At 36.2% G+C, this 23,483-nt stretch overlaps 1 protein-coding gene across 9 annotated transcripts in view; it reads right to left on the bottom strand.

Annotated features, from left to right (window-relative positions):
* PTPRK (protein tyrosine phosphatase receptor type K) overlaps positions 1-23,483 on the bottom strand; it is a 578,471-nt gene that overhangs the window by 466,649 nt on the left and 88,339 nt on the right. The window lies entirely within an intron of this gene.

Raw genomic sequence — 23,483 nt, 5'->3', positions numbered from 1 at the left:
AATATATGTATTTTCATTATGAAATGCTTGAATTATGACTGTAATTATCTGGCTACTATTACTCATAACATTATTTTTACTCATAGCCTGGCATTAGTAAAATAAAATCTGTTCCTAGAAGTAGCATTTTCAATTAGTGGCCTACAATACAATCAACTTGTAAAGTCACATGTTGATACAGCTTGGCTGTGTCTCCACTCAAATCTCATCTTGAATTCCCAGGTGTTGTGGGAGGGACCTGACGGGAGGTAATCAAATCATGGGGGCAGGACTTTCCCATGCTGTTGTAGTGACAGTAAGTCTCACGAGATCTGATGGTTGTTAAAATGGCGAGTTTTCCTGGACAAGCTCTTTTTACCAGCTGCCATTCCATGTAAGATGTGACTTGCTCCTCCTTGCCTTCTGCCATGATTATGAGGCCTCCCCAACCATGTGGAACTGGAAGTTCATTAAACCTCTTTCTTTTGTAAATTGCCCAGTCTCAGATATGTCTTTATCAGCAGCGTGAAAACAGACTAATACACATGTTAAATGTACTAGGAAAAATAAGAAAATACCTTCCAAAGTCACGTCCTTTCTTAACCCTTACCCTTAGCCCTCAGCATTATGATTAATTTTAGTCTACGATTTGCTTTTTACCATAGATATTACTCAGATCGAGAAGGTACATGGAAGAACTCAGGCTACAGGAAGTAAGATATGAAAATCATGGTACAGAGCAAGCAATTTGCTGATATTTCAAGTAATTGTTATTGTCTAAGATTCTTTCATGAAATCTATTCAGGTTATTATTACAACTCTTAACCTCGAGCCAGTGAAGGAATGCTATAACTAGAAGGGAATATGTCCACTTAGGAACCCTCTCCTTGCTGTGATCAGTTCTACAAGTAAATTTACCCCCAAAATAAGAATCACCCATTTATAGGAGTCTAAAGTTCACCCTGAGTCCCCTTTAGTAATCTATAAAAAGGATTGACTATGTTTCACGTGAAGATTTGTTTTTCATATATTCTAGCCATATTGTAAAAGAGACAAAAACTTCTTTTAGCTGGGGAGATATTGGCAATAACATAGTCATGTCTTCAAGAAATATTATTTCTACTAAAACATTAAAAACCAATAACAATGATTTGTCATGTGGCCTTGCATCAGGCTGTGGTAACCTCCACAGTAGGCAGTCCTAAACTGCAGTATTTCTTTAAAGACCCTAACAGCGCAATGAGTGCTGCTGAATCTGACTCAGTGGCATTAACTACATCTCCAAGAGTGATGTGAGAATTGTGTGAGTCAAAGAAAACTTTATAGTACTATAAAATACTAGTGTAGAAGTCACAAGGGAGGGGAATTGCAGGGTAAGTAAGGGTGAGAGCTGACATTCTGCCCAATTACTAACTTGGCTGAGGCTGGGTAAAAACCCCTTCCCAGCCTTAAGTTTGTTTGTTTGTTTGTTTATTTTCTTTTTGAGAAGGGATCTCGCTCTGTTGCCCAGCTGCAGTGACATGATCTTGACTCACTGCAGCCTCAACCTCTGGAGTTCAAGTGATCCTCCCATCTCAGACTCCTGAGTAGCTGGGACTACAGGTGCAGGCCATGATGCCTGGCTAATTTTTGTATTTTTTTGTAGGGATAGGGTACTGTCATGCTGTCCAGGATAGTCTTCAATTTCTGGGCTCATGCGATCCACCCACCTTAGTCTCTCAAAGTGCTGGTATTACAGGCATGAGCCACCATGCCCAGCAAACCAGCCTTAAGTTTATAATCATAATCACAACCACAGCAAATGAAGCATTTCAGACACAAATTTAAGCTCTCCAAAAACTCAGGGTGCCAGGCATATTGTACTTTTTCTAAATTTCAGTGTTACCTGGAAGAAAAGTTAGATGTAAACAAGTCCACATTACTATATACATTAAATACAGAAAATATAAACACACATAGAAAATAGAAACATCTTTTCCCACAGATAAAGTAAGTGGGGCTTTAAAATTTTTCACTCCTAAATTGAGAGCAGTTTTACTTCAGTCCTATGATCAAACGTATTCTCCACATATTGACAGCTTCAAGCATATGTAACTAGCAGCAAATTACAATATATGCCATTTGGAATGCAGTTTTACAATTTCAATCTTTAGATGCATTACAATATACAAAACTCAGAAAGGCTTTATGGATCTCAAAGAGAATTAATGAAAATATTTGGTGAGAACACAAGTGAAGTGTAAAGCCAATAGTTATTTTTTTTAAATACAGAAAGTATTTAACACAGTTCACAGCACACAGTAAGTACTGATAACCAATAGGGCTTTAAAAATTTATTTAAAAGATCACATATATTCCCAACAAGCAGAAGTAGTAAATGGTAATATTTTGGTTTATATTTATTTCTAGCCTTTTCCACATTATATTTTCTTATTGTTTATTGATGATATTTGGGAAAGTCACCACTTTTTGAAAATTTGCAGTCTCTAATCATTTTGCTAATGATCTAAATCTAGAAATCTTACAGTTGATACTACTTGGCCTTCTAAGCATAAATTCATAATGTCTAAATAATACTGTTTGTTTTCCTCTGTGTATGTGTAGAATTATTTAAATCCATAAAACTTTCTGAAACAATATAATATGTGAAGCAGATCTTAATTTATTAGTGATGTTCCTATGAGACGGAGTGTTAATTTGTTGGTAAATGAATATCTCTTTCCAATCATCTTCAATGCCACTTTCAATACAGGATATTTAGCAGCCATTGATGGCAGAGTGGCCACATGCCAGGCACGGTTATAAGCAATCTGAACAATTCATTTAATTCCCACACCTTGGAGCTGGGGGAGAAGGGAAGGGCAGTATGCTAATATGAGGCAATTTATTTAATCCCCACAACAACCTAAAAAGATGGGCATTATTAGCATTCCCACTTTATTGATGAGGAAACTAAGGTAGAGAGAGCTTGAGTAATTTGCACAAGGTCTCATCGCCAGTAAAGCACCAAGCCATAGTTCAAATCCGAGTGAAGCTGACATTTCCAAACTTCTTTTCAGATGCATGGAAATAGGTACCGCAAGGGGAAGAGAAACATCACACTTCCGGAGAAAGCCAGCAAGCAAGCCAGGTATTACCAAGTCAAAAATGCCAATTAAAATGGTAGGCCAGCAGCCGACCTCAAATGATAGGCCAGAGAACACTAGCATTCCTGCAACAGAGGAAAGATCTCTGGAGAAAGAAGACACATTTTTCTACAAACTATGGTCAATGATAAGAGTTCTCTAAGGAAAGGCAGATTTCACGCTTAAGATATTCCACATAGTAGAGTTATGGCTTCCCGTTGGCCCAGGAATTTCATAGACTTCTCAAGCCAGTGAATTTTAAGTAAGCTGTTGGCACCTATTCTCTTTCCCTCCTTTCTCCCTGTTTCTTCCCTTCATAAGAGGGAGGGAGGCATGGTCTCATTTTAGCAGCTGTGACTCAGCTGTCTACTCTACATGCCCACACTAGGAATTTGGACAACTCTTTAGAGATGCCATTTACAAGTGAGAAACTGTTGGGAGAACAAGGATGCGTGCCTCTTGCAGTTAGCATCTCTTTTGTATAATAAGTATTTTAACCTAGTTTATTTCAGCATCTATAACCCATGTATTTCCTCAGGAAGGGCATTTAGTTTACTAAAACCAGCTATTTGAGAATGATAACTGTATTTAAGCCCGCCTACATATCCCTAAAGCAGGACAACTGTCTCCTGCAAAGTTCAAAGCAATCCCACAAAGGAAGAGAAAGGAAATATCAAGAGTATCTGTCAAGTGTCTATCTGCATAGAGTACTGCACAGACCAGTGCATAAGAGATCCTTCACTGGTCCCTTTCTTTCATGAATTCCATTCTAGTTTTTTAGGAGAATGCAGAGCTCTACTTATTCTAAATGCTCATTTACTGAAAATGAAAAAGTAAATAAATAAATAAATGTGAGGAGTTGCAAAAGATTCTCAAGCCTACTTAGTACAATTCTCCACCCATTATAGGAATGTCCTTCAGAGTCTCAAGACAGGTGGCCTCTCTGCATCTGTTTGGATACTTTTCATACTCTTCATCTTAAGAAAGAGCAAGACTTCTGTAATATCAATGGTATTCCTCCACGGTGTCTTTGAAATCAGTGGCCTATTCAGAGGGAATGGTACAGCACGTTTCAGAAATTAGATCTTTCCAAAGGCTACACCCTATTGAATTTAACATAACCACTAGAAATCCGAATTGAAAATGACTTTAGGAATCATTTAAGCATAGGTCGCCACAATCTAGGTCACTTTTGAAAGAAGTCCACAGGTGTATACATGTCATGCTTAACTAGAACGATCACTTTGTAAGGATTACCTTCCTATACTGACCCAACGTTTCAAAACATGGTTTTATTTCTGTTGCCTTTTTCTTACTCAAACCCATGTCTACTTCTTCATTTTTTCTCTTTCCTTCCTGTTTAATTGACCTTAATAACCCTATAGAAAAAGCCTAGCAGTAATTAATAAATTACTAAAAGAAAAGAGAAACTATAGTACTGGAATTCTGATAGCTTGTGGGTCACAGCTGAGAGAAAAATAAAAGTAGATTCATTCAGCCCTTAAGAAGGAGAGCAACAAATTTCATGTGATACTCCCCAAACTGTAAGGCATAATCCTATTCATCCTAAATATACTTACAACAGTAAGTAAATAGATGCTTACAGAAAAAGTCCACATTTTCTCCAACTCCTATTATTAAAGTGTCACAACCAGAAGAAATGTTAAGATTTTACCTGAATCAGCACCCTATCTCCAGGTAGCAAAAGTAGGACAGTCTTCTTCCACACCCCAGACTCTTTAAGGTTAACTGACTTTCTCAGCCTCAAAGTAAATGATGACGGTCTCCATCGCAAGACCACTTCTTCCTAGAAAGGTAATTCTTTCCTTGTGCACACCACCTACAATGTTTAATTATTCAAGTTGCCTCTTTCAGCTGATTTGATTTTTTAAAATATGTTTTGCTAGTATGTACAAATGAAATAACCCCAAAGTGAATAAAAAATAAAGACAGAAGTTATTTTATATTATTCACCTATTTTTTTAAAAAATGAATCAAATAGGTGAGAAGTTGGATTGTCCTGCCACTACTTATTTGTAAAACCTTATCTTATGGAGGAGACTTGTTCTTTTCTTGTTCTGTCCAGTTGATCTAATGTAACAAAGTCATTTCTAAGCTTCACTAATTACAGTACACAGAATATGTGAAACCAAACACTTGTTTCATAAAGTAACCCAAACTGTTTTATTAAGTCACATATTATGTGTTCAGAATGTAGGTGGTACTTTCTCTTAATATTTACAAACATTTCATTTAAGTTTTATATCGTTTAATATTTATAAATATTAATTTCCATTTTTCACTTGATATAAAATTTTAACATTTCATTTAATACAAACATTCAATTCCATTTAATATTTACAAATAAGGTCAATGGAAAACTTCTCATTTTACACTCAGAAAACTGGTATACAGAACATTTCATTGACCTGGCCAAGATCACATAGGTATTAATTGGTGAACTGAAACACGTTTTCTGATTCCAAAGCTTGTGTACTTTTTAAACAAAAGCAGCAGGGGTCTTGATGACATATCAGAATGAAGAAATGGCAAGGACTCTTCAGTAGCACACAGTTCAGACTAGGGAAGTTTTACTAAATCAGTTAATCTTGTTTTTCCTTTGATAAAATTTCTTTGACTTGCACTCACTTGTTCATATGATTCAAGGTTTGGTACAATCTGGCAGAAAACCTAGACAGTCAAGAGTTATTATCTACAGATCACTGTCAAAAGTTCCTTCCAACAATCTCAGAATTCTCTAATGGCAAGGCTTCTATGTGAAAAACTGGAAGAAAAAACGGTTTTTCTCTAGGAATCTTAGTTTTTAATCCTGAGAAAAATCTGGATGAGGAATCATATAAAAATTTAATTTGTATTTAATGTCCAAGGCCATAAAACAATTGCCACAATTAAAAATGCCTTTCTTTTAATGAATAAGATAGCTATTATCTTTTAATAAATACAAAAGGACCATCTTCCTATTTTCAGTGGTGAAAAACATGCTATTTGAGATATGCAGTGAGAAAAAAAGAAGAAAAAAATGTTATTCTCACAAATCACTTCCACAAAGCCTTCTGGCAGAAGTGACTCTTTAGGATAACGTCCATTTGCTAAGTTCTCCTCTCTTTAGAGAGAATAGGCTAGAGCCACATGGCAGCACCTGAACCCAAGAGGCAGCAGATGAGCCTTGTTGAAGATAATGGCATGATAAACAAACCCTAATCCAACCAGCATTATGATTACAATAATATTAAATCCCTCTATAAACAATTCTTGATGTTTATTCACTGAATCACAGTAATCTGTTTGAAACCAGCAGGGTCCGTGACACATAGGAAGGCTTAAATAAATTACTATTCAAAATAACTGAAAATAAAGAAAAAAAAATTCCATTCCTATATATATGATAAAAATGGTGGTTGTGCTAAATTTTTGATGGTTGAGATTTAAATGTCTGGGGTTGACATGAAAATGTATTTGTATTTGTAGGTGGTATCGCAGCTCACTAAATCTAGTTAACAGTAAAGAATTTAATTCGATAAACATTTAATTAAGTACCAGCACTGCACTCGATTTGGAGAATACAGAAATGAAAAGTGACTGTCCTAAACAGGGCTAGAGAAATATAAGTAAATAATTACAGTATGAGAAACATATGCCATGTGTACAGGCAGCAATAGGATACATGGTTAATAGGCACTTATACTTTGGTGCAGGCGTCCCCAAACTTTTTACACAGGGGGCCAGTTCACTGTCCCTCAGACCGCTGGAGGGCCGCCACATACCGTGCTCCTCTCACTGACCACCAATGAAAGAGGTGCCCCTTCCTGAAGTGCGGCGGCGGGCCGGATAAATGGCCTCAGGGGGCCGCATGCGGCCTGAGGGCCGTAGTTTGGGAATGCCTGCTTCGGTGGGTAGTAAACAAAGATGGCACAGAAGATCATCACATATTAACCAATTTTTGAAGAAAGAATGACGAACACCGTAAATAAATAAATCAATAAATAACAAGTACAAAAGCAGCACGATTAACAATTAATGCAGCATTAACTTTGTTGAAAGACAAGACCTGGAGAGGTAAACAACACTCAATAACAACTGGCTTTTATACCATGTTGAGTATCCTGGATTGCCTTACAGTGAGGTCCATCAGTGAGATTTGTGTTTTTAAAAAGGTGACATTAACAACAGTATACAGGATAGATTGTTGAAGGCCATACACAGAGACAAAGACAAAATTTGAAGATGTGATAGCAATAGCCTGGGTGAGAGTTGCTGAGGAGCTAAACTAACTCAGGTTTAAATCCAGATCTACTGTTGGTACCATGCTATACACACAATTTTATAGATATAATAATTATATGTAATAAAATTATATACATAATAATTAGCTATGTAATTGGTAATTATATAATTATCTCTATATAATTATAACTACCTCAGATAATTGTCTCTATAATTTTACATATATATATATATATGCTGTAAAGTAGGAAATTTCATCTAAAATCCATATTTTCCCTTTCTTTCGTACAGTACTCTGCAATTTCATGAAAAATAATTCCTTTTTTTCCTTGGGCTAACGTTTACATTTTCAAAACAATCTCATTCGTTTTAACAAATGGTCAAGTATTAAAGATGCACAGCATGTGTGAGGGGTAAGGGAGCCAAGAAGGTAAAGTACCTGGACAAGAGAAGCCACTATGAAAGTCATGCCTAGGAAGACGATAGAGCACTAACCGGTAACTTCAAATTTTCTCTATGGCTAATAAAATTCTCCCTGCAACCTTTCCCAAGAATAGGCCATTAAATATCAGCATCTCCAAGGAGAAGTTTATACACTATTTGTACATAGAAAAAAAATAATGGTTAATAATGCAAATTCAAAAGCAATCATGTTAGAATGGAAAGCATGGGAGTCATTTAATAATGTCAACAGGTACAGACCACTTTAATACAAGAAAACGAATGTGTTGGCCTATCATTAAAGGTTCTTTCTGGGTCTAACACTATTATAAATCATGTTGACTTCACCCACAAACATGTAATAATTAGGCAACAAAGCTGGGCCTTCCATTTTGATTTGCTTAATAACAAGAAAACTTCTTCAATCATCATAGTATTTTTGTCACTTAGTATCTCTTCCTTAATTTTCTTATTGCCAATAATATTGCCAGGAACTCAGGGTTTGCTTTTCTTCCATGAGGAACAAGCAGAATTCCACAGCGAATCTTACTTATGTGGTATGAGAAGAAAAAGGAACATGGTCCTTTCCATGTCTAATTCCTAGACACACTCTCAGCAACCATTTGTGTGTGTGTTCCTCTCACGCTCTGGACATTCTGGGAAATGTGTCACATTACTTCCCACCCACATACAGGCGGATGAAAGGGAAAGGAAAAATGCCTAGGTGCAAGTAAATTTATTTGTTTTTAAATTATTTTTAGATGCAAAGATGGATGCTAACATTATATTAGACATTGTGTCTTGTCAAAAAAAATTGGTATGTATTTTTACCAATACTAGGCTTTATGAATTCCATTTATTATAAAGTTATAACCATTTAAAATCCATCTGGTGGTAATTTTTAACATAATCACAGTTCCTTCAAACCACCCCTCCACCTCCTGAAAATTCTAAATACTCCAAATAAAATGTTACCTTTAGGAAAAAATTCGGGCTGAACTAGAGGTCACAGTCCTCATTACAAACTTTTTATTCATGTCCTAAAGCAGGGGTCCCCAACCACCAGGTCACAGACTGGTATAGGTCTGTGGCCTCTTAGGAATGGGGCTGCACAGCAGAAGTTGAACGGTGGCCGAATGTGCATTACTGCCTAAGCTCTGCCTCACGTGTCACACCAGCTGAGGCATTCGATCTGATAGAACCGTGAACTGCACATGTGAGGGATCTAGGTTGTGAGCTCCTTATGAGAATCTAACTAATGCCTGATAAACTGAGGTGGAACGGTTTCCTCCCAAAACCAGTCCCCCCAACCCCTCACTCTCATCCAGGGAAAAATTGTATTCCATGAAACCAGTTCCTGGTACCAAAAAGGTGGGGGCCCACTATCCTAAAGCATGTAACCATAAGCCTATGTCCACTGTATCCGGATCCCAAGCCTCCTCCTCAGCACCAGAACGCTGTTAAAAGCAGCAAGGGGGAAAATGAGAAACAAATCACACCTCTGCCAAATTTTAAATGTTGCTTAGGATATCTCCCTTTATTTCAAACCACCTTCTTGCCTACATCCTTTTTTTCATCCCCATTTTTTATGCCTGTCCCTGCTCAGAAATACTTCACTATAATGATCCCCTCTAGCTTTATAATGCACTCTACTATGTCACCAGTCCACACTACTCCCCAGTACACCCCCAGTCACCTAAGAGCTATGCCTTCCTTTTCTGAAAATTCTTATCAGGACTTTACGGAGAAATCTCCAAATGTCTACAAATAACTAGTATCCAGTAATTCAAATGAAGTATAAATGGTAACACCAAAGTTATTCTGTTTTGTTGATTTCTGAATGCTTTTAATGTTTTTGCTTTACTACATGATGTCTAGAGAGCTGCAAGAAAAGCATTTGGGGCATGGGGCCATTACTTGAAATACTGGAGTCTACTACATCTGTGCACTACAGGCCAAAGAAAGATTAAAATGGGGCTAAAAGGGTAGGTGGCTTTGAGTTACCTCTTTTAAATAGTAGAAAGTGAAAAGACAGAGAATGAAAATTTAATAGGAAACCAATCTGAGAACCTGTTTAAAACTCAGATTTCCAATAATCTTGCTGTTCTAGGAACCTCTCACTGCCAGAGTTGAGGAGCCAAGGCAAGACTGATTCTGGGGCTGAAGAGGATCACATGCTCTTTATGTTCCAAAAAAAAAAAAAAAAACTGTTAAGCAATAATAGTGACAAGAGTATCTGTTCCTCTAAAGTCTTCTCTCTGAAAGAGAAGGTAACACAGGATCCAAAAACTGTGCTTCCAAACTTCCCAAGATTATCTCTTTCTTCTTGTGGAAAAACATGATGTTAGTTTAGTTAGGTAAGAAATCCTTCATAGGGCCGGGCGCGGTGGCTCATGCCTGTAATCCCAGCACTTTGGGAGGCCAAGGAGGGTGGATCACGAGGTCAAGAGATCGAGACCATCCTGGTCAACATGGTGAAACCCCGTCTCTACTAAAAATACAAAAAAAATTAGCTGGGCATGGTGGCGCGTGCCTGTAATCCCAACTATTCAGGAGGCTGAGGCAGGAGAATTGCCTGAACTCAGGAGGCGGAGGTTGCGGTGAGCCGAGATTGCGCCACTGCACTCCAGCCGGGGAAACAAGAGCGAAACTCTGTCTCAAAAAAAAAAAAGAAATCCTTCGTAATAGCTGTCTAGTACTAAAACCCAATTAGCACCTAGCCAATCAATAATCATGTGTAACACTGAATATGTATAAGATCTAGTATGTTGTGAGTTTAGATCACTGTATTTCCAAACAACTTTCGAGTGTATTCGGCTTACCTTGTACTTTGCTTAAAATGAAGTTACCTATTCTCCCCCAAATAGGAATGAGAACACTGTATAAACTACGTTGAGAAAAACAGTCATCTCAAGTAACTGAATCAAACTGAAAGGAAAAATATAAATTGTCTCAAAGAGGTTAAAATTCTTGGAATGATCCTTTTTTCTATGCATAGGGAAATTAATCAATGAAATAAACACAAGGCTCTAAACTGAATTATTTGCACAATTTTGCCTGAAATTCTTGCAAGCAGAAAGCTAAAATATAGATATTTTCCTTCTTTAATCTGTGAATCAATTGTTAATTTTCAATCAACAAAAGTTTAATCACCACCCACTAAATCCCAGACCTTACTTTAGGCATATGGAACATGCTTTGATGAATGAGACTTTGCCATTGCTCTCAGAATGCTTGAGTTCCCTGGAGAAGTCTGGGTACAGAAGCAAATAATAACAACCCAAGCAACTCATGGTAAGTATTAATACTGCAGAAAGTACAAGCAAAGTGATGTGAGCATTTAGAGAGCAGCAGAAGTTTTACATTTGCCATTTATGTTCAGAAAGAATTTACAAAAATGACAGAACTAAAAATAAATCATAAAAGAGTTTGTTGATTAAAGCTGAAGAAGGACATTCCAGTGGTGGGGAAAGTATAGACAAAAGCATACAGTGTAATTGGAGAAAAGCGTAATTTTTTAGATTAGCTTAGATTTGAACCAAAAAACAGTGGCAGAGATAAAGATAGAAATAAGGTGGTGGGACTCCCAGGTCTCTGGAATCCCCTCCCACATGGTGGGAGCAAAAAAAGAAAAAAAAAAAAGAAATAAGGTGGTTATTCTCAGAATAATCAATTTCAACTCTAGATAAAATTATAAAATTCAATGTTGGTATTTGGAAGAGACTTTCTGTGCCCAGGTAAAATAGCCTACTTGCTATGTATTTGTTATCATTTGCTAGCATGTCTTAAACATCAATATCATCTTTGTATATTAGCTTCTAGTTGCTTATAAGATACACAATCATTCTTTTCCAGATTCTTTAAAATCAGTATTGATCAAATCTGACAGGCGTATTTTTCCTAATGACATCTATAAACAAGTGCAATTCACTGGTCTTTAGTACATCAACTGGTAAAGGAAAGTATTAGAATATTTTATCATAAAATTATAAAGCAATAATGTCTGGGGGGAAATAAATCTTACCACATGGAATAAAGTTTGAAAATATAATTTGGAGGTTTATGAGTTTGGAAAGACGGGAGCAAAGGGGGATATGAAAACAAAATAGGGCCAGTTGCCAAAGCAGTCCCATAAATATTTTTAAGAACACTGGAGTTTGTGGCAGAAGATATTAGTCAGTCTATCTTCCAAAAAAGTGAGAATAAGAGAATGGAGAGATTTTTTTTAACGTGTTTATTGTTTGCTTATATTCCTTTTCTTTTTTCTTTTCTTTTTTTTTTTTTTTTTCAATCTAATGGTAACACTCCTCTGACAAAGATTCAAAACTCACTGAATATAGGAACAGGATTTTTTTTTTAACAAATCGTTCAAGATTACTCTTCACGAGTATTCACTTTTCCGGAGTTACAATTCATTTCAGGAAGCAAGAACTGAGTAACTACAAAAGAGATCACCTCTCCACTTTCTACCTTACACAACATACCCAAAATGTACTGCTGCACTCTTTTACTCAGGATTACAAGGATCGGCATACAAATGGCAGAGAGGACTTGATTATAAATGACAGAGTTATCATGAAATATTTCTTCGAGCTCCACAATCAATCTAACAAGCTGAAATAATGTTCTTAAAATCCTTCTGGCAGAAGTGTTTGGGTTTTGTTAATGTTTTCATTCAACTCATAAGAACACCTTACTCTTATAAATTAACAATTCATGATTCATGAGGCTAGGCCCATTCAAATAAGAAACACACATTGCTAAGCAACATACAGAGGCTCACCCACCTAAGAGCCCTGGCCAGCAACCAGGAGCCAACAGAGCTGCTTTGTATTTCTTCAGGGAGATCCCTCTGCCTACAACTGTATTTTTTGTGTTGTGTATTTCCAAGCTGTGTTGTTGAAAGGTTATATTTAATTTTTCATGATGCATTATTTTTCCTCATGCAAACATTTTTAGTATGTTATTTCAAGTATGAATTTAATATTTTAGTTTCTGCATGTGTGCACATGCATGGGTATGTGTAAATTGATTTCGATACTTTCAATCAGTAAAAACTTGCTCCTCCCACACCTTCTTCCAACAAATATAACTCTACTGTGAAAAGCTGAATCACTAGGAAATTCAATGGTCATACTACTGCATGGAGAAAAAGAGTGTACCACCAAGAAGAAAAAAATGAAGCCAACACGCAAAAAGAAATAGGTAAGTAAGATGAAGATATCATTAGGGTGTGTGTCCCATTTCTAGTTGTTCCAGAGATCAGACTGCATTCCTGACCTCTCCATGGCTTGTTATTATACACTTCATCTTTGGACTTCATGAGATTCCAATGCACCTTTCCAGTATATTCCTTTTTCCCTTCCAAATAGTCTGATCTTTGTTTATAATCGAAAGGTTTGCATTATTGGTTCCATTTGTTACAGCATGGGAGAATGCTTTTTCCCCAAAGAACTCAAAATAGTTTGTAACATTTCACGATGTTTTTTTTAAAAAAACCTGAGCATTTCTGATGTTTAGAAATATTAAAAAATAGAAGAGATTGAAATGTCTAACATAATGATTTGGTCAGTCACTGACACAACACTGAGCTAACACTGACATTTTCAAAATGACTCCTATTCATTCCCTGATCTATTTGGTTCAAACTCAAAACGGGCATACGGTCATCTGAAAACAGGTTCAGCTCTTTCTAGCAATTAAAAACTCTTTTCATGAATAAACTTTTTCTAAGCACCTTAAATCAAATGAATATGCCTGCCTGACAAAAATTTGGGAAGTCCAGCTTTCTGATTTAAAAAAAAAAGAAACTATTTGTAATTTTAGTCTCTTGTTCTTAATGCAGGATCTGACCATTGGTTAGTAATGCAACAGCTGTGATTAACAATGAAGAAAAACTATCTTCTGACTCTTCTCACGACCTAACCACATTAGCAAACTAAAAATAAAAAAGGAAAAGTTTTAAAAAGCCTAACCTTTTATAAAGTGACTAAACTTCATCAAGCCATCACAAATAGATTTCTAGGACTTTTCGTGAGAAGAAGAAAATAGAATCACTAGTTTGATGAAAATAACATTTGTACGGGTATACAAACAGCATATATGTCAGAACAATTTAAGAATTATATACTGAATACGCTTTTTGCCTTTTTACAGTATTTTGTTGAATCTATATTTGTTTTAGGGAAATTTGTTTTAGGTTGTGTGTGTGTGTGTGTGTGTGTGTGTCTGTGTTCTCTATTTTAAAACTATTTCTTGAGTTCTTTAGACCATAAGAACATAATGTATAATAGTAAACACATATTTCGATTTATTTGAATCGTTTTTAAAAAAGTAACATAGATTGGCCAGGCACAGTGGCTCACGCCTGTCATCCCAGCACTTTGGGAGGCAGAGGTGGGCAGATCACGAGGTCATAAATTCGAGACCAGCCTGACCAAGACAGTGAAACCCTGTCTCTACTAAAAACACAATACTTAGCCAGAGGTAGTGGCACGTGCCTGCAATCCCAGCTACTAGGAAGGCTAAGGCAGGAGAATTACCTGAACCCAGGAAGCAGAGGCTGCAGTAAGCCAAGATCCCACCACTGTACTCCAGCCAGGGTGACAGAGCGAGACCCCGTCAAATACATAAATATATAAGTAAGTAAGTTACATAGATCAACTGGCTCTTAAGAGAACTATAGCAAATAATATGTGGTGCATAAAAAGATTTATTATGGCTGAGTGCAGTGGCTTACACCTGTAATCCTAGCACTTTGGGAGACTGAGGCAGGACGACTGCTTGAGGCCAGGAGTTCAAGACCAGCCTGGTCAACAGAGAGACACACCCATTTCCTACAAAAAGTAAAAACAAACAAAAAAAATTTAGCCAGGCATGCTGGCAGGTACCTGCAGTCCAGCTACGTGGAAGGTGGAGGGAGGAGGATCACTTGAGCCCTGGAGGTCAAAGCTACAGTGACCTCTGATCACAACACTGCATTCCAGATTGGGTGAGCGACTGAGACCCTGTCTCTTAAAAAATTAATAAATAAATAGGCTGGGTGCGGTGGCTCACGCATGTAATCCCAGTGCTTTGAGAGGCCAAAGCAGGTGGATCACGAGGTCAGGAGATCGAGATCAGCCTGGCCAACATGGTGAAACCCTGTCTCTACTAAAAAATACAAAAATTAGCTAAGCATGGTGGCATGTGCCTGTAGTCCCAGCTACTAGGAAGGCTGAGGCAGGAGAATTGCTTGGACCCAGGAGGCGGAGATTGCAGTGAGCTGAGATTGCACCACTACTCCAGCCTGGTGCCTGGTGACAGAGCAAGACTGTGTCTCAAAAAATAGTAATAATAATAATAAATAAATAAAAATTTTAAAGGTTAAATTTTACAGCTACAGACAAAGATACAGTGCAGAAGAAGAATGGTGGCTGTGGAAAAATCATTTTGAGACAGGAAATTCAGGTTTGCTTATCTGGGCAAGTTAATATCTGGAAAATGGACGCTAAAGCACACATCTCTCAAGAAAGTAGCATTTTTCTTAAAATTACACTATTCACAGCTATATAAAATCAGGCTAGTAAGTAAATAAATGAGATGTGGAAGTTCAGAGGGATTCCTTCTCTTTTACTGACAGGTCAAAAAGTCTTTGAAGAGCAGCAAAATCATGAGAGAATCCTGGTTCTGACATTCATGTGCTCTTTTTCTCTGATTCAAATCAGCATCTCCTTTGGCCCAAAGGCTGGGGCATACTCTTCCAGTGTCACTTCTCTTCCAGAAAAGAGAACAGTTTACTGTTAGAAACTGCTAAGCCCCAAGTTGCTGTCAGGCTACTGTACTGCTTTACCTCAAGAATGTCCCTGACAACACAGTATTTCAGTAAATCTGACTTTATGCACCATTAAGAATGAAGGACACTGACAATTAAACAGTGACTAAATGCTAAGAAACGTCCTGACTTTAGAGATGTTAATAAGTGAAAAAAATGCATTTAAGAATCTAAAAACCATGGATTAGCCACATACAACTAACATCAAAGAACTGCCAGCTATACTCCTTTCCTTTTATACATATTTTTTTATTTCAATAGGTTTTTGGGGAACAGGTGGTGTTTGGTTACATGAATAAGTTCTTTCATGGTGGCGATTTCTGAGATTCTGGTGCAGCCATCACCTGAGCAGCGTACACTGTACCCAAGGTGTAGTCTTTTATCCCTCGCCACCCCTCAACCTTTTCCCCAAATCCCCAAAGGCTAATGTATCATGCTTATGCCTCTGCATCCTTATAGCTTAGCTCCCACATATGAGTGAAAACACACAATGTTTGGTTTTCCATTCCGGAGTTACTTTGCGTAGAATAATGGTCTCCAATTCCATCTAATCCTTTCCTTCAACTACTACCACAACCATCCCAGGTTAGATCAACATTACCTCAGGCCTAGTCTGCTAAAAAGAAAAAGGCTTACTATTGGATGCATCCCTACAAACCTCCTCCAGGTCTCTGATCAATTCCATGTTACACACAGTCTCCAGATTAACCCTCCTTAAAAAGTATACCAGATCATGGCTCATCCATGTATCTGAAAGGTTTTCATTAGAAAGCTTCCATAGATCCACCCACTGACTCTTCACTCTGATGTTCAGGCATTCTACTACTTTGACCCCATCCACCTTTACAGGCTAACATTTCCCAATAAGTATCAGCAATAAATTGTTTCATAGCATTTTTATGCATTTTGCTTAAAAAGAGGGTTTCATAATTAAATAAGCTAGCATAAATACCATTAAATACTTTTTTTACTGCTCAGAATCTTTAATACGTAACGTTTGAAAAATCTCCAGGAGGCAGATATAGTACCAATGTTTCCAAAACTAATTTTACCATAGAAATCTCTCTGGGCATGCTATCTCTTGAGACTAGCATTTTTGGTGAAATGAACTATGACTTACTGCATCCCAAAATTATTCTTCTGATTTCTTCCATAATTATTCCTCTGATTTCTAGTCCTTGTGCATTCAAGTCACTTTAAGGATGCCTTCCCTCACGTGCCTCCAAAGCACATTGGCATTTACCAATTTCACTTTTTTTCTAGGCCTAGTTCAAATATCAGTTCATTTTAAAAGCTTCCCTTGCGGTCTCTAGCTAGAAGTAACATCTCCCAGAGAATACTGATTCTACTTTTCTTTCGTTATATAACACTTTCTGCTTTTCTATTATAGCTATTTTTACAGTATTTTATTCAATCCCTGTAATCTCTTTGAAAGCATCATCTGGACCTTATCATTTTATTCTTCTCAGCACCCAACAGAAACATTCAAATATAGCTTAACCCTTATAGCTTCTTATAACTCTCTCATGACCTCTTCACAGACCAAGCTCCTTCAGATATTCTTTGCTTTGAAAACAATGAATGAAAAGAGTCATCATTTATAATACTTGTCACATCTTTAAAATCATACAGGAACAAGATGTAACATTTTCAAAGAAAAACAATGTAGTTTTAATACTGTACTGAATATCTTGCCACTCACCTTGTCATTTGTAATTAAAATGGCTTTTCTATAGCCCATGTCTTAAATGGGAAATGTGAAACAAAGAAAAACATTTGTTTCTGCATAAGATTGACTTGCAATGGTTTTTTTTCTTGCTTTATCTTAAATTAAATATATAATGTCCCTACTGCAAGTAAAAACTATCAAGGAACACTTTTTACATAAACTGATAAGATTTCAGAGCCTTGATGTTTGCTGGTACTCCTCAGTTTCAGGCTTTCCATAATGGAATTTTCCACACAGCCAACACTGCAACTGGTGAGGCCTAAGTTTTCTTTTCAAAACATAAACACACTACTAAGTTGAAAGATTAGATCTTCTTTTCATGTAGTTCCCCATTATGTGTTCTAACATGCATTAGTACTGAACAGGCACAAGTTAAAGGTATAGAGCTAGCACTGATTTAGTAATAGTAACAGTAATAGCTAACACTCAGTGCCACTCTACGCACCAGAGAGTACTTATGTGCTTTGTGTGCATTATCTCATTTAACCCTCACAACGACTCTTTAAAGAAAGTACTATTATTACCTCCAAAAATAAGACTACTTTAAGAGGTGTCATGTAATTTAGCCAAGTTCACACAGCCAGTAATGATAGTTCCAAGATTTTAATCCAGGCAATCTGACTCCAGAGCCCAAACTCTAAGCCACACCACTTCCTTGTCTGCTTTCTATTTAGGAACACAGGAAATACTGTGCAGTTACATTCATGGCTGAAGAGCCACTCCTATCAACCTTATCAATAAGCACACTTCTTGGTTCCATTACTGACAATCAGACGATATGTCACAATATCAGAAAGCAATAATGCCTGTGCTCCTCCCAGGCAAGTAAAGAATGTCTTCTTGGAGAAAGACAATGTAACATATGAATATGACTTTTAATTATTTATGATTTAATTAATCCATTCATTAAATACATTTAATGAATCTGTTAATTACTTCTGTATTCCTCAAAGTAAAGCTAGATATCTTCTTCAATTCCTGGATGATTCACCAAAAGCAGTCCCTTCTCCTAAAGCCCTCCAACCACATAGCCTCCACAAAGCTAGGACCAACCACCATCAGCAGCTAGCAAGACAATATAAAACAAAACATTTGGCATCATGCTTTCCATGTACAGTGAAGTAAGAAATCATATGAGGATCTGTGGACACTGAAATGACAAATCCTCTTCCTAGAATTCAGTGGAGTTATTCACTCAGGGATAAGACCAAGTCTATTCTTCAACTGAAGAATTAGCTGCTCAGAATTATAGAGCAAGATTTCAATCACTGAGCATTGTACCCCAGCTTAGGAGAAAGCAATTATAGCAATTTGAAGATGCACATCATTCGTAGACTACTAAGGTCTAAAGCCTATCGTTATCTATTCTTTCAACTTGCTCAGTAAATATGTATTAAATGCAGACACTATTCTAAGCATACTGAAATCAGCAAAGACAATGAAATGTTCATGGAGTCTACATTCCACAAGCAATGGCAGTTAGACCTGGGAATGTCTTACACAGCGGTAGAGAGGAAACCTCCCTGAAGAGGAACTAGGATAACTGGAAGAAAAATGTCAACGTGGTAAATAGTCATTCCAAATAAACTAACAGCAAGTAAAAATTACATCAATAAGTTAACTCATCTACAAACAATTAAATACTCAGAATGAATTTCAATTATCTATCCTGACTAGAGTACAGAGTGTCCCCAACCTATGATGGGTTGACTTGCAATTATTCTACTTAACAATGGTGCAAAAGTGATACACATTCAGCATAAACTGTTCTTAGAGTACCCATACAGCTATCCTGTTTTTCACTTTCAATACAGTATTCAATACATTGCATGAGATATGCAACACTTTATTATAAAATAAGCTTTATGTCAGTCGACTTTGCCCAACTATAGGCTAATGTAAGTGTTCTAAGCATATTCAAGGTGGACTATGCTAGGCTGTAATGTTAATTAGGTTAGGTGTATTAAATGCATTTCAAATTACAATGTTTTTCCTTTTATGTTAGGTTTCCTGGGCTGTTATCCCTTTGCAAGTCAAGAAGTATCTGCACATTTGTTAAGAAAATGTAAGGCCTTAAATACAAGCTATGGTACTAGAAAACTAAGGTAAGTCACTTAGCTTCTGTGCACGTCAATTTTATCATCCTTAAAAAGAGGGACAGGAACAAATTACCCTCTGGTATCTTCCAAATGGAAATTCTTACAATTCTATGGTCATGAAGTCTGAACTTGGAGTTGCTTATTCAAAGTAGATAATTAATGTATACTTTCACCACAGCCGTGCCCTACCTCCCTGGTGACAGAGCTGACAGGGGCTATGTCAAAGATGTGCTCAAGAAGGGGCTAAGGCTATGGCCCACCACGTGATAAGCCTATGACCTCCAGGTGACTAATGTATTATTCCAAGCAACTATGCTAATCCAATATAAAAACATTCTTGGTTTTTTTGATAAAAATAAAGATTCATACTTCCTGGTTCTGTCCTACTAATTAAACTACAATAAAACAAAGGTAATAATGCCACTTTCAAAGTTATGGCAAAGTAAAATCTGACAACTAAAAACTTCACCATCATCTAATTTATAAAATATTTATCTTTTTACAGTGCATTCCATTGCATTCCAGTGGCAAAACATGGGAGCAGAGAAATATTTTCTGTTCAAAAAAGGAAATCCTAGAAGCTCTTCTAGGAGTTTGCCTTAGTGACTCAGAATGTAAACTTACTCTATTCAGTGAGGTGTGCATTATTAATTAGATAATTTCTACCTTGAGAGGCTGACAATAAAGATCAAATAGACTGAGAACATCAACCATAATGAGATATATTTATATAATCATCAATGCAATACAAAGTTAATTTTAAACTACAGGCATTTTATCACTTTTGAATTCACTTATTAGGTATGAAACTTTGTTTACAAAAGATCAGAATGAAATATTTAGTAGTTTGTAAGAGATTTTACATAGAATTGTAATGATGAAAAGTTTCCATGTGGGAATAATAGAATCACCTTGATGGACGAGCATTCAGTATGTTTATATAATATGAGCAATTTAAGGGAAGAAACTTAGTTTTGAAAATTGTACACTCCACCAACACTTAGCAATGAGTTAAGAAAAACGGCTCTAAAACCATGGAAATTCAAACTCTCAGGAAGCAGCTCAGTACAGCTTCGACAGGAAACAGATGGGAAGAAAGCCTAATTACGTACTTTTTAGCTCCTTAGTTTCCTCAACTGTAAATAGAAATAGTGTCTCCTTTCTCCCAAGATTATTTGAATGATTATATGGGCATTGAATCATAAAGTAACTAATGAAGATATTAACATATTTTGTGAAGTCAGTATGTGTTAGTTGTCCCCTCAAGTCATCCTCTTTTGAACTCTTTGACTTTACTTGATTGAACAAGCATTTAGTGTTGTACTTAATATACTCTATAGTGTGCATTCTATATCAGAGAGTATATTAAGAACAAGTGACACAATGAGACAAAAATATATTATCTACCTTTAACGATAGCAGAAAAGACAGACACGACAGGATAACTAAGGAAGCAACTTATACACTGGCATGCGAGTATACAAAACACATATGCAAATAATTTATTTCTGCTATTAAAAAAAAAAAAAAAAAAAAAAAAAACAAGAAAAGCCCCAAAAGGATGACTTTAAAATTTAACCTTGAAATATAAGCAAAAATTTGTCATAGCAAAGAAAAAAAAAGCCATATCAGGAAAAATAAGACATTAATTCAGGTAATTTTGGATTACGAAGCCTACTGTGTGCTATTCTGAACAGGCATCATGCGCCCCCAGGCAGAAACCTGGAGATGTGAACATACCTGGTGTTTTCCACAAAGAATAAGTACATCCCACACACTCAAACACTTAAAGAAAGCTTTATTAATAAATGTGTAATTTTAAGTTTTTCATTTTTTTTTTTTTTTTTGAGACAAAGTCTCACCCTGCAGCCAGGCTGGAATGCAATGGTGCGATCTCGGCTCATTGCAACCTCCGCCTCTCAAGTTCAAGCAATTCTCCTGCCTCAGCCGCCAGAGTGGCTGAGACTACAGACACCCACCACCATGCCCCCACTAATTTTTATAGGTTTCACCGTGTTGGCTAGTCTGGTCTCGAACTCCTGACCTCAAGTGATCTGCCTGCCTCCGCCTCCTAATGTGCTGGGATCACAGGCATGAGCCACAGTTCTCCGCAAAATATTCCTAATTATTGCACAAATGTGCAGACTTTGTATTGTGCTGGGAATGTTTTTCAGGGTTCTTTATACATTTTGAATAAATATGCAGGCTTAAAAACACAAGCAACCATGATAAATAAAATATATTTTGAAAAAGAATTCATAGTATCTTGGTGAACTAAGAAGTCTGAAAATGTCTTTTTTAATAAATAAAACAGCATATTGCAATCTCTTCAGCTCAACTAGTGGTCATAGCTGATGGTATAGGAATGAAATCAATTTTTAAAAATAAATATGGTTTAGAATTTAGCAGATGTCACCAATAATGTCAAGAGCATATCAACTGAAATAAAATGCCATTTTAGTTAAGGCAAACCTCCTTATGAACTGAAAATGCTCACATGTTCATGTTAAACTATCAAAAATCCTAGCATTTCGCCAGATCTAATTGTTTGTTTTTCTTTCTTCCTTTTTTAATGAAGTAACGGTCTTTTACAAAACCTCATTTAAGTGCATCTAACACAATAAAAGCTCAACATGAGATCTCCTTTTCAATCATAAGTACCTAACACTAAAAGTGTTTCCAAATGTAAAGCCAAAAGAGATAGCCAAATGAGTAACGGTTCGTCTATCAGGTCTATCGTCTATGTGGCAGGCTGACATTTTCATGGAAAATGCACTGTTCTCCACCTCCAACTCTTTTATACATAGTGGAAAGATGTAATATTATTTATGTTCTTACCCCAATGCAAAAAGGAAGAAAGGAAGGAAGAGGAAAAAAAGGGAGGGAAGATAGGACAGGAAGGGAAAAAACACTGTTGAAAACATAGCTCCTTAGAGTTTTCTAATAAAATTTGTTAAAATTGTCATAAAATATTGCAAATCACTAACTACTATTTTCAAAGAATTTTAAGTGCCCAAAATAGGAAATCTAAAACCCCAATGAAAAATAAACACTGCTCCCCTCACTTACAAAATAGTTAGACTGTGATAACTTCTTACTGTATGAATACTTGGATATATTTTAAATAGGATTCCATTCTCAAATTTAAAAAACTTACATAAATTAAATCTTTCAGGAATTACTACTGCAATATATAAATCAAACTGCACCTTTGGTGCCTTGGCAAATGCAATAATAGAAGTTCCTAGGAGACAATAGCTAAATAAATGTACATTTTTCTTATTATAAAACTCTGTCCATTTATAGTTATGTAGTAATGAGTCTTGACAATTTAACATGCTTTATATAAAACTGTAGAATCATCTAGGCCCATTTACAAACCATTAAGATTACCAGCTCTGATTTGAATCATACAAAAATATGCCTATGTCCCTGTTTCATTCCCAAGATAAAACTATTTTAAGTGAGTCATCAATTCCAGATTTTCAAAGTCAAAATATCCTCAGACAGGGCTCAGCTGAGCCTTCTGAACACAGGTATGAAGCATAGATGAATTTAAACCAATGTTACCCCTACCATAGAGATATGTTGTGTTCACAAATACACACATGTACATAACACACACACACACACACACACACCCCTAACTTGATGCAGTTTATTCAATTTTATTTTTACATTTTTATTATACATTTTTATTCAGTATTCATGTTATTTTAAATTTTATTTCCTTAATCCAGGTATATTCATTTATCTGTCTTATGATTTTGTAACTATAGTTTATTTTTCCCTGATTTAAATATGATTTTAAATATTTTATCCCTTATTCTTTATTATTCGATTTCCATGGTATTTCCTTTAACTATTCTATTAATACATAATGTTTGTACATATTAATGTGGTATATGTGATATTTTGATACATGTATACAATACGTATCGATCAAATCAGGGGATTTAGGATATTTATCTACTCAAATATTTATCATTTATTTGTTCTAGGAACATTTCAAATCTTCTAGCTATTTTGAAATATACAATACATTGTTGTTA

Source organism: Saimiri boliviensis, chromosome 4 (genome assembly GCF_048565385.1).
Source record: "Saimiri boliviensis isolate mSaiBol1 chromosome 4, mSaiBol1.pri, whole genome shotgun sequence".
Taxonomy (NCBI): Eukaryota; Metazoa; Chordata; class Mammalia; order Primates; family Cebidae; genus Saimiri; species Saimiri boliviensis.
This window is presented reverse-complemented; position numbering and strand designations above follow the sequence as displayed.